Consider the following 6,000-nt stretch of genomic DNA (forward strand, 5'->3'; position numbering starts at 1 on the left):
TCTTATATTAATTATGTATTGAAATAATATTTCTTCCCTCAGTTTTCATGTCATGTGACCCCTGGACTATAAACCAAAGCTGAATTGTATCATTATACTAGATAAATATCAAATCTAAATTTATTACAATTGGTTTCATTAATTGATTATTAGGCTCAGAACTCACCTGACTAAGAGGAAGCAGTACTGTTTTCAGCCTCAAGATGTCACTGCAGGACTGTGTGTGTCCGTGTGAGACTCTCATGGAACCACAACATCTCACTGGTCCCACAGCTTCCCAGTCTGAGGCCTGTTCAACACCTGATCTGTTTCCTTCCTCTTGAGGAGTCAAAGCTCCACCAGACGAATCAGGATTCTTAACATAAGCATCTTTTATTCTGTAAAACATGAATATTTCCTTATTTGAAGAATTTATACAATCAGCATCATTTCAGCTTCAGGATCTTTAACATATAAAACATCAAGCTTTCAAACCTGCATGTGAAATAAGATGATGTTGTGCACTTCTTAAAAAGGTAAAGTTTGTCCCTAAATCCTGAAGAGACAGGAAATAACCTTATAAAAAACAATCTGAGAAGGTTTTGTTAACAATTTTGTTTGTTAAGCATTTTTTAACAATATTTAAATTAAATTGTATAAACTTGGAGGTAAATCAATGTTTCTGTGGTGCGACAAACTAAAATTCATTCACATTTGAGTCCTCATCCAAAATACAATATTAAATCACACGTAACCATCCTCTTCATATGTTTTACATGCTATAAAACATGGCTTTTGTTCTGAAAATCCATCCTGTACCAAAACATAACTAAAAACATTGTTGAATTCATCCGTACAGCCAATAACATTACCCCTGTAACGCCGCTAACAGCTTGTTAGATCATCTTTTTTTTTTGGCCGCTATCTCTCAGCCTCTCTGTCAAACCTGCCTCGGTTCCACGTCGCGGCCCCGGGCCCACGCAGATAATGCGCTCCATATTTACAGTGGCAGGAGGATTGGGAGGTTTTTGACTAGATCCCATTTGTGTGAACCTATTAGTGCTGAGCGCTCTGAGCTCCCTGTGATACGCCTCTGAGATTAGGCAATGGTATTACTGTAAGAGGATCGACTCGCCTGGAGGTGAGGGCCGAGCGAGCAGGAGAGAGGGAGGGAGAGAGAGAGAGAGAGAGAGAGAGAGGAACACACACACAGACGTGCACACACAGATAGGACCACACACTCCCCTGAAACAAACCAGGAGCTGGCAGCGAGAGCGGGGGGGGGGGGGGGGGGGGGGCTCTGAAGATGATATTTGATTTTTTAATCTAAAACACTGGTGGTGATATTGATTAGATAACTCCATCCGCCCCCTAGTGGCTGGACGTGTGCTCCTAACTCTCCTGCTTGTGATGACACACAGGAAGAGCTGACATGTAAATCCTTACCTTAAAGGTGTTAGGGTAAGGGTTAGGTCCGGTTTAAGTTAAGTATAAGGTTTACTTTGTTAGGGTAAGGCTTCCTCTTTAATTTAAGAGTAAGGGGAAAGATAAGGGTGAAATTTAGGTTTAGGTTAAGGTTAATCTTAACTTAAGGGTTAGGTAAGGTGAGAGTAAGACACGACTGTGTGTGTGTGTGTGTGTGTGTGTGTGTGTGTGTGTGTGTGAACCTGGGTCAGGAAGAGGAAGCTGGATGAGGAGGAAGTCGCAGCCCCCCCCCCCCCCAGCAGAGAGAGAGAGAGAGAGAGAGCCTCGTCATAATTTATGACTTAGAAAACATGAATTTTTCAGCGCACAGTGGCAGAGATGGCACTTCATGTTTACGACAATCATTTCCTTAGTGAATGATTCATGTGGATGTGGCGCTCATGAATCTTTCAGTGAACAAACAGAAACATTGATGCTCAGAGCTTTAAACTCCGCTCGGCGTCCGGGACTCGAACACAGTGCGAAGCGGGTGAGGGAATCAAACCCGCTACCTGCTGCGTCCTCAACTCTTTATCTCTCTCCTCTCTGTACAAAGCAGCCCTCAGGGTCACGGGGATTCTACTGCAGCTTCCGGCACCGCTTGGATATTCTCCTCACTTTTTTAATTCTGGAACAGTGTTGATGAATTTAGATTTTATATATTATTCCTCGAGAAAATAACTTGCCCTTGATTGGTCTATACAAATCAGCTGATATGAGACTTTTGAAATCATCATTATCTGCTTTTATGTTTCCAGATATTCTCTGATACGAAAAGATTTGTTTAATAGAATAAACAATGCAGGAAATCCAAGTCATTTCTATAATTTATTCTTCTTATTGTTGTCGGTAGTACTGTAGATGTTTACAAGTACAATAGTCATATTTACAAAGATGTTTACAATTAATAACAAATTGCATTCATCTCTAAATTCAAATTCTCCATATTTAGTTGTATTTTAGTTCTATTTTTATTTAATGGTTCTGTATATCAAAGTTTACGGATAAAGCCTAAATTAAATTCATTTTTCACAAGGCCAATATATCAATATATTCAATTTATCAGCTGATAAATCAGTATCTGAAATGTTCTGCTCCCTGATGTTGGCATCATGTGAAGCAGCTTGCCTCATGACCCAGCAGAGGGCGCTCACTCTGAGTTTGACCTATTGCACGCCCTTTTGACCCATTAGTAGAGGAAGCCAGCATCGTCACGTTGCTTTGCCACAAAATGGAGGACGCCAGCCGGCGAACCGACCCAGAAGGATTCCTCTCTGAAGGACTGTGTGTTGTTGTGATGGGATCTGATTGGATATTGGAGCCGATATGGATCCGTGGTTATTATAAGTGAACGTCAGTCGGGCGGCCGCCCCCCCGATGGTCACGGTGGGTCCTGCTTCACTCTCTCTGCTGAGTGGAGCTGCAGAGGCCTGGTGGAGATCTGTCATCTCGGCTGTGTGGAGCCCTTCAGAGGCCGACCGGCTGTTTGGAGATCAGCCAGGGTTACTATAGAAACACACAGAGGGAGAAGCGGCTCATGCTAATGGAAACACACACACACACACTCACTGAGTCACACAACAAATCACACACACAACATCAGATATGAGGAGAAGGGAGCACTGGGTTTGTTCCTTATGAAAAAGGAAATTTAAGGATTGATTGAGTGCGTGTTGAGCTGATTGATTGAGTGATTGATTGATTGATGGATTGATTGATTGGTCGAAGATGAGAGATTATTATTATGATCATAATAATGATTATAAGAGTTATAAGAATTAATAAAAGAATAAAAACACTAAACACGTGACTATCTCCCCCCCCCATTGAAAGAATAACAACTAGAATCAGGTAAAATCAGGAAATGTGATAAAATGAAAGTAAGATTTAAAGCAGAGCTCTGTGTGTGTGTTTGTGTGTCTGTGTGTGTCTGTGTGTATGTGCGAGGCCTCAGCGGAGTGCGACGCTCTTTGAGGTGAGTTTGATATTCATGGGAGACACCTGCACAGATCACAGCTGAAAAATGAAACTGGTGTTGACGGTGAGAGAAGGGAAGCGACGGACGAACGAGTGAACAGATGAATGAATTAAACTGTTGATCAAACGTGTGGTTGATTAAAATGTATGTTTGATTGAAGTCAGCCACACAGCACGCTCTCACGTGCATATTAAAAATGATGAACATGAATACATGCACGGCGGCAGGAGAGTCGATGGATGAACGGATGAACGAATGAGAAGGTGAATGAAGGAGTGAGTCAAATAAATGACAGAGTGAAGAACGATGATGTTTTAACTTTAACATGGAAACGTCGTTAATGGATGAAATGTGCAGAACGTGTAGTTATTTATGGTAAAGTTAAAAGATAATATAATGTAAAATATCAAGCTTCAATTACAATTTATAAATATTTATATATCTTAAATTTTATACATGAAAATATCTGTACTAGGGTCGGTTGGAGTTTTTTATATATTAACTGTAAAACATTTTACTTGATGTACAAAGCGAAGTAGTATTCATCATAATTTGGATTATTCAAGGTGAGAAAATTTATGATGCATTCATTGTAAATGGGAATTTCTGCTTCTGCTGCCATGTCGACATGTTGACAAATGGAGTTGATGTCGTTATTAGTCACGAGTGTAGCTGTGTGTGTCACAGCCATGTTCACCTTCGAGAAAATATCATAACACAACAAAGTATATCTGTCACATATCATACAAACATTGCAGTAGATTAAATATCTTTAATCTTTATAATTCAGGCACATTTTTTAGATTCAGATTGAAAACAAAGTCTCGGCTTTAATTTGTGAAGGTTCAGATCAATATGCAGAGAAGTTTGTGTCAAGATGATGGAAAGAGGAAAGTTGTGAGAAAAGAAACGAGTCATGACTTCATCTGTCAAACTGGTTCTGTTGGATTTGACCCACTGGCGTTTATTAATGTTCCCACTGGACGTTCTGACGACCTGTCATCATTCAGCAGCAGAATGATCCTTCAGGCCTCAAAAATACATCCATGACTTTAAACTCATGGTATTTTTTGCAGTGGATTTTAACAATATTTAGCTCAGACGTGGATCAGAGCTCAAACAATGACGCCCTCCGATTATTATGACTCATATTTACGTGTTATTGTGAGACGACCTCCAGCAGCCGAAGGAATTACATCCACCAAGGAGGTTGTGTTTTCAACCTGTGTGTGTGTTTGTGCGTTTGTGAGCAAGAATACACAAAAACAACTGAACAGATCAATCTCGGTGAAAAGACGTGAAACGAGTTGGAGGAGAACACATTCTGTTTTGAGGCAGATACAGAAATTTCTTTTAAACTTTCTTTGACATTGTTAGATCAACATTTTACAGATATTTAGATGTCTGGTATGTGAGTATTTGCAAATTTGAATATATTGCAGTTTCAAGAAGACAGGTCAAGCTAGTGGTTAGCGCCCTCTGCTGGATCACAAGCTGCTTCAAGCTTAGTGCCATCCTAGTTCTTCCTGTATATGAAACGGAAGAAGACAATGATATACAGTTCACTGCAGTATAAATACATAAACTACTGTGTTGCAGGAAAAGGTCTCTGAAGACTAATATTCTTCATTGTGCTTTCTCATCTATTCTTCATAACGTTTAAATCCGCTCGGTGGATTTCCTCCCCGGAGGTTTCTCACGCGTTTGACTCTCGTTCTCTCAGATTCAAACACGACCACTTTAATATCATTAAACATAAATAATAATACGTCCCACTTAGACGGACACTCATTTCTAGCACGAGTCGGCCCACTGGGAGTCGAACCCTCACCCGGGCTGCGTTCGTGCCTCGCTCCTCCAATTAGAGACAGTGGATCAGTAAAGTGCTTCTCCCGGGGGACGGACACAGAAACAAGAGAAGAAGAAGAAGAAGAAGAAGAAAGAAACAAAAACAATAAGAGAGGAGGTGTGGACTTGAACCCATAAATCAAACTGATGCAGGATCATTATGTAGATTTTGGCCTCGGAGGTCGGTTTCACTTTGTACTGGTGTGTGTGGGTGTGTTAGTGTGTGAGTGTGTGTGTGTGTTTGTGAGTGTGGACTTGTACGATATTTCTAAAGACCAACTGGAATTTAAAAGTTTGAGTTTGATTTAAGTTTTGGGTTAGGACGTAAGAGTGTCTTCACATGAGACACACACCTTCCTTCATTTATTAATTTATTTGATTCCTTCCTTCCTTCCTTCCTTCCTTCCTTCCTTCCCTCCTTCCTTCCTTCCTTCCTTCCCCTTTAATGTGGCTATTAGTAATAAACAAATTTACCACAAGGACAAATAGGACAAAATCCCCAAAGGACCAAGGACATTTTTTTTTTGAACATGATCTGTGATGAATAAATAATGTTTATATATTTCTTTCGCTGCCAGTAGATAAATGTTTTCTGTACGTTTCAGCAGCAAAGTCGTGTTTGTTTGAAAAAGACACGTGTGTTCATATATTTCTCTTTTTCCTCGTGCTTCATTACATGTGTTCTGAACATTGACAGCAAGGGACAGGGAGGGGGGTGGGGGGGGGGGCAG

The sequence above is a fragment of the Platichthys flesus genome, chromosome 19 (assembly GCF_949316205.1).
Source record: "Platichthys flesus chromosome 19, fPlaFle2.1, whole genome shotgun sequence".
NCBI lineage: Eukaryota > Metazoa > Chordata > Actinopteri > Pleuronectiformes > Pleuronectidae > Platichthys > Platichthys flesus.